Source organism: Gymnodraco acuticeps, unplaced genomic scaffold (genome assembly GCF_902827175.1).
Source record: "Gymnodraco acuticeps unplaced genomic scaffold, fGymAcu1.1, whole genome shotgun sequence".
Taxonomy (NCBI): domain Eukaryota; kingdom Metazoa; phylum Chordata; class Actinopteri; order Perciformes; family Bathydraconidae; genus Gymnodraco; species Gymnodraco acuticeps.
Window position 1 is genome coordinate 892,358 of NW_022991584.1, and position 6,920 is coordinate 899,277.

At 40.9% G+C, this 6,920-nt stretch overlaps 1 long non-coding RNA gene across 1 annotated transcript; it reads left to right on the top strand.

The window, feature by feature from the left end:
- Window positions 1–2,526: 2,526 nt before the first annotated feature.
- LOC117533771 lies at window positions 2,527–2,944 on the top strand. The gene is made up of 3 exons (XR_004567112.1): window positions 2,527–2,624; window positions 2,733–2,820; window positions 2,905–2,944. It is a non-coding gene; the product is annotated as an uncharacterized LOC117533771 (long non-coding RNA).
- The last annotated feature ends 3,976 nt before the right edge of the window (window positions 2,945–6,920 follow it).

Here is a 6,920-nt window from a genome sequence, read left to right on the forward strand (position 1 = left end):
ACCCACCAGCATTATATAGGATATACTATATGACTTTGAGCCAAATACTTGTTTTTGGGCTGTATAAATAAATTGACTTGAAACAGTTGCTGATTTAGAGTGCTGGCACCTTTTTTATTCCAATTCAAGCACACTGTACAACACACACCTACACACTGTACAACACGCACCAACACGGAGGAGCTATAATCGAGGATACACTGATGGTTCCTCCGCGGCTCCTCCTCCGCGGAAGTATTTCCGGCAACAGTGATGTTTCAAAGAGTCGTGACGCACGGCCGGACTTATCTCAGCCAATGACAGCTCTGCATGCATCCCCTGGATATTATTTTATTAACCGCTTTCATCGCAACACAATGTTTACAGTGAGAATAGCTGTGAGGTCCGTGCAGCAAGCAGAGCAGTGTGTAAAGTATCACTCAGTATAACAGGCCTACATTACTCTCTTTATTTGTTTGCTTTAGTTTAGTATATCTACAAACAAAGAGTCGATATTTTTCTAAATTATTTTTCATTTAGTGCTTCACATAATAAAATACACAACGGCTGTATCCTGCTATTATATGTACAGTGCGTAGATGTGGCGGACAGACAGGTCTCAGTTGGTTTGGTGTCCTATGCTTACTTTTCATATTTGTAAATACAACGTTTGGCCCGTAATTTAAATTCCCCATTTAAGCGACCAGAGAGGGGGGTTCCCCTCCTCGACTCCTCCGCTAGCATCTCCTGTGGGCGGGACTAAGACACGAGGATAGGAGTCGAGGAGGGGTGGGAGTCGAGGAGGGGAAATTAGAGAATTGAGATTGAAGCCTTCATAGTAAATACAAAATAAAACAGGAAGTGGAACATAAACAACTAAACTAACAAAAACTATTTAACACAGTTGCCAACGCACAACAAAATGTATTGTAATTTACTTAGATCAGAACCAATGTATCAAACTAGTTGTGATATTGTTATGCTGCGTTCACACCGGACACGATGCAAATATTCGCTTCGCTCTAATCGCTCGAGTTTCACCACGGCTGCCAGCTATGTACTCGCATCATTCAAACAAGACGCGCTGGCTCGGGAGCTACAACTACAACAAAATGAACATATTTTACCGTGATTAAATTGTAATACACGTTTCTAAATGATGCCGACGTAACAACATACTGATACCGGTTAGTAAAAACGAAAAATGAATTAATGCTTGACATGTCTGCAGACAAGACAGCAGGCAAAAAAACTTTTAAAATGCTTGTTTTCTGAATGGAGATTGGGTCGACCAGGCTAAGCTAACGTTGTATACTGTATGCTCACTCCACACTCATAACAACGGCCTACAGACATAAATAAACCAGCGACTATATTCACCATGACACAGACAGTCTGTGGTTTGTACTTGTTTAACTTTTGTACAGTTTCTGAACAGATAGTCCAAAGTCCTGGAAATAATTTTGTTCTTATTTATGTACCTCAGATAACCAGTTTGGCTTCAAGGCTAAGCATGATACTGAGCTATGCATGCTTTGAAGGAAATGGTAGAAACATATAGAAGACAGCATTCCACGGTTCTGATTGGTTTTATTGATGCCTCTAAGGCTTTTGACCGAGTTAACCACCATAAACTGTTTTTAAAATTGAGACAAAGGGGTGTGCCTAACAGTATAATTAGGATCCTGGCTTATTGGTATGCCAACCAGAGCATGCGGATACAATGGGGTAATGCAGTCTTGGCGCCATTTGGTGTTGGTAATGGAGTCCGCCAGGGGGGGCTCCTCTCACCATGCCTTTTTAATATCTATATGAATGATCTATCAGATGATTTAAGTGTCTGTAAAACAGGGTGTGTGATTGGTAATGTGATTGTAAACCATCTTATGTATGCCGATGATCTGGTTATTGTTTCTCCTAGCAGTGCTGGTTTTCAACAGTTGCTAAATGTTTGTTCTGATTACGGAGTCAAATTTGACGTTAAATACAATGCCAAGAAGAGCGCTGTAATGACCTGCAGAGCAAAAGGGGATAAAAACCTTTGCTTTCCAACATTCTATCTATCAGGACAGGTGCTGTCTGTTTGCTGTAACACTAAGGCCCATTCCCAAACCGCCCCCTACACCCTACACCTACACCCTACCCCTCCGTTTGCGCGTTCACGCGAAGGGTCCGCCATATTGAGGGCTGGTCCAAAGCAATCAGGGCGGAGGCGTAGTGGGTTATAAAAGCCTCCGACAGCGAGTTTGCATGGATGCAGGCTTGATAATCTCACTCCACAGGTGTGCAACCGTTTTTTCGGGCATGGAGGAAACAACGTCATACAAATGTGAGTTCCATGTGGTTATTTTTTAAACGATAAATAATACGTTGCCTTAACTAAAACATGCCTTTGTGAACATGTATTTATAAATCTACACGTGTTAATTTGATTTGCCAAGATTACATTAGATTTTTATTTTGAAGATGTACAAATCTAAATCGGAATCAAACTAACAACACACGTGTCAATTCATGTATCCATTCACTTACGAAATCGGTTTAAACTTAAGTGTGATTTGTAATTTCAGGGCACTTATTGCATTAAGGATGGACAAGGACGACCTGTTTTGCAAAAAACGCAATGCTGCCAAAGAAGCATGGGAGTGAGTTATGCACTCAATTCATATTTTGTGCAATGAAAGTAATGAATGTGCACTGTGGGTCATTGCCTTAACACCAATATATATTGTTTAAATATTCTATGATAACAGGTCAATCATTAAGGAACTGGACCTTGGGCAACATGTGTCTCACAAACAGGCCTCCAAGAAATGGGAGAACCTAAAAAAGAAATACAAGGTAAATGGTGTATTGTTATTGTAAAACATGTTTGTTTTTGAAAAAGCTGAACAAAGATTTCTAACATGCATTTGTTTGCAATAGGAACTTAAAAGGCCAAGGACTGGAACAGGGACTGATCAGGGGAAGAAACCCCTGCAACATGGCCCTTCTTCATGGCCATGGATGAGGCCATAGGTGCAAGGCCTTCAATTAGTCCTCCTGTCCTTGTTGCCTCAGCCTTGGCAAACCCCACAATCCTCTTTGATCCGGAGGCTGCTTCCTGCTCCTCTTCCTCCCCCCCCCCCCAAATGTGGCTGATGATCCAGATCCCTCACCACCCTCATCACTGTCTGAGGCTGGAACCACCCAGCAGCCCCCCCCCAAAAAAAGAAAAGGTGCTATGGGAGTGCTGGAGTGCCTAGAACGCGAGGCAGAAAAAGAGGACGAACGCCACAGACAAATAATGCAACACTCAGAGAAATGTCTAACCCTGTTCGAAAAAATGGTCGACAAAATGTGATTTATTTTTTTCCCCCCACCATTGGCCATTTCTATGTTTGATTATTGATGTTACTTAAAAGACTTGTTTTTGTTCACTTGTATTATTTATTTGGAAGACTATAAACCTAATTTAACATACTGTCCTTCATGTCTTCAATATTCTATAGTAAATACAGGTAGACGGGTGATGAAGGTGACATTGCGTTTGCTTGATTGTTAGATGGCTACATTGTTCTGTGTGGGTTTCATAATGTAGAAGGAAAAGTTTTGCACAAAGTAATGTTGTGCACGGAACTAAAGTGTTTTTTCCAAAGTCTGAAGATTAACCCTGAATATCAGCATTTTAATTAAAGATATGTCTGTGCGCTTCATAGGTATAAGGCATTAAAATATACATGACATTTACGGTCTTAATTGCTCATGTCAAACCATTTGCAGAGTTTCACTCAAAAACAAAAGTGATTGTATTAGAAGACCTGTGTTCATTTTCTGAACCTTTGCTCTGTGCTCGTGATTGAATGATCCAAGAGGTAAGGACATTTGTCTCCAATTTGGGATTATGCAGAAAGACAATTCAGGAAAACCAAGTTTGAAATCAACGGTGCACAGGTTTATTTTATTTCACCTCTTTTCTCTAAAGTGAGAAATGGAGCTCACTAAAACAAACTATAAATTAATCAGGTATGTGTGCACATCATTTCAAAAACACAAGTTAACAGACAACCACGTTTTTCCAAAAAAAAACAAAGTTCATTCGATGTAATCGTGCTCTCTCAGGTGTGGTGCCATTTGGACAGGAGCAGAGAGTTGTGCAGCAATCCTGTTCCTTAGGGGGTGTCCAGGTCTTTCCTGTCCACATGCTGCGGCAGGGGGAGGACTCTGGTCCCCATCTTCAGGGGGGAAGGCTTCAGCATCCTCAAGGACATCGTTCATGTCTATGCACAGATTGTGCAGAAATGCACAACATGCAATGATGTCAGGGGCAAAGCTTGGACTGACCTCCAGCCACACACACACACACACACACACACACACACACACACACACACACACACACACACACACACACACACACACACACACACAGCTCTGTAAACAATTCTGAGACCAAGTCAAATTAACCTTTCCTTTTTTATTCTATAAACTACTGACAACATTTCTCTGTGTTGGAATTCTACATACACTATACAGATATACACGTATAGCTTATAAGGAAAGAATAAATGAATGTATATCACAATATATCTAAATATCTATTTGTATTAAACATACAAAGTTCATAGGCTACTATATAAGAAATAAAGTGAAGATAATTGTTGTATTAGCAATATTGAAATGTTTACCTGCCACTGGCACATTGCTAAAATGCGCCTCAACCTTCTGCGCCTTCTGTTGGATCTTGCCATTGCACCCGCTAACAGGCGACGGATAGCAACGCAGGTCAATGCAGCCGACAGATGGAGATGTGAGTTGGACACCATGACGTCCGTTTCCGTTTCCTGCGGAGAGAGGGGAGGCCGTCCCAAAGCTTGCCGCTGTATTTATACCCTTAACCCTTAATGGAGGGAACTTCATTCAGCTGTGAGTGTGCCTACAGACGGAGTTCACTCCGTCACGGAGGGGGAGGGTCGAGGGAGTGGTTTGGGATTGGGCCTAAGTATCTGGGACACATCATCACAGATGAAATGGCTGATGATGATGACCAGTGGCGTTTTTATATGTACAAAAGTGGTGGGGCACTAAAAAACGTAGATGTCTATAAGCTTCTGCAGTGAGGTTCATGGCTGGTGAGGCACTTGCACTGACTCTTCAGCAGGGTCGGCTCTAGAACAAATCGAATGGGGGGGCACACACTGCCGTCAACAACCAACACACAAACACCAACGTAACTTCTAAAAACATGCTGTAAAGTCTATTGTCTTTCGCACACATTGCAGGGGTGTAGTGCTATTGTATAGCGCACCTATGACTTGTGCAGACATGCACGGTTGTGGCACGACCACCAAAACAGAAACATATGGACATAGGCCACCATATAAAAAGTGTGCAAATGTATTTAGTATCCTATCCATGTGAACATGTTTTAGATGGGGGTGGACCTAACCTCCTCTAGGAGGGTCTGGGGGCATGCTCCCCCGGGAACATTATTTTTTTTAAATATTGAAGTTAAATGCATCAATGTGCACTTTGAGAGCAAAATGAAGAGATCTATGGTTAGCCTACATCTCTCAGCATCCATATGAAACACAACTGCAAACAGATTTACTTTTTCTTTATGGATATTGTACTAATCACTCCCCTTTTAAACTGTATTTTTGTGTTACTGTCCTATAGTATTTCATACCGGTTTTTCATTTATTCTCTTATTCTTTAATAACTATAATGATCATATAAAGGTATTCCCCGCAAATACTTGTTTACATAAATGGTGACCAAACAGTTTGAGACCCACTGAGATAAGTTAACCTACACTAAAGTTAACTATCTAAACACTGAGAGAGTCCTTACCTCACTGAGCTGACGTTATAAGAGCCTCTCAGTCTGACAGGAGAGGACTCTCCTCCACCTTGGTGTAGAAACAGCCCTTTATATCCGTTAGCATAGTTAGCTAACCAGATGCTAACAACAACATTTCACGTTAACGCTCGAGCACTCACAAAATGCGCTCTTGCCACACACACACAGAGCCGAGCTTGAATGAAACACAGAGACCCAGAAGTAGGCTACTTGTACTGTACTGTATATCATATTATTTTCGATGGCTTTACTGTATAATCAGTGTAACAGATGAACAGATCGCCACTGGGCTTTCATCTAAACACACAGCCACGTAATGATAACAAAACAAAGGTCGGGGGTCATTGGTCAAGCAACACACCAATCAGAGAGCAGCAGTGAGCACACCTCAGGCTGTGTTTTATATTTGTATTATTTATTTCTAATGTATTTCACACAAAAAAACTTTAGTGGAAACGTTTTCACTTATATGATTTAAAAAAATAAAAAAACGGCAAAGTGGCAAGGCTTGCCCACCCTGCGTTGGGGGGGGCACAGTGACTCATTTGGGGGGGCATGGGCCGCGAATGACCCCCCATGACGCCGACCCTGCTCTTCAGGTTTACAAATATTATATTTTGACCTAAATCAAAATATAATATTATTTTCAAAAGCTTTTTTTGTCTGATGCTTCAATACATTTTAAACAGACAGTTCAACAGAAGGATACCCAAAAAATGTAATTTATCATTTAAATATTGAATTGTTCTCTCTTAGTAAGATCCCATTTTCAATAAAATGGTGGTCTTACATTGACTTGAAGCTGAAGTCCATTTGCCTATCCTTCTGGACAAAAATCTCTATTACTTTTTTGTAAAAGTCCTCCTTATGTTCTTGTAGTTTCAAAAGTCTATCATAAATCTAATCTAATCAATAGATTTATGATTCGAAAATTATAAAAGTAGGGTAGACATGTGGATATTATCCAGCTGAACAAAACGTGCATTTATCTAACAGGTTTGTTTCCCACATATCTTATTTGGAGCTATTTTCTAAAATCCTATGGAGAAATCTCATTGCTTTTTTGTGGAGGGAAGCCATGCGCAGCTTACTTCCGGGTT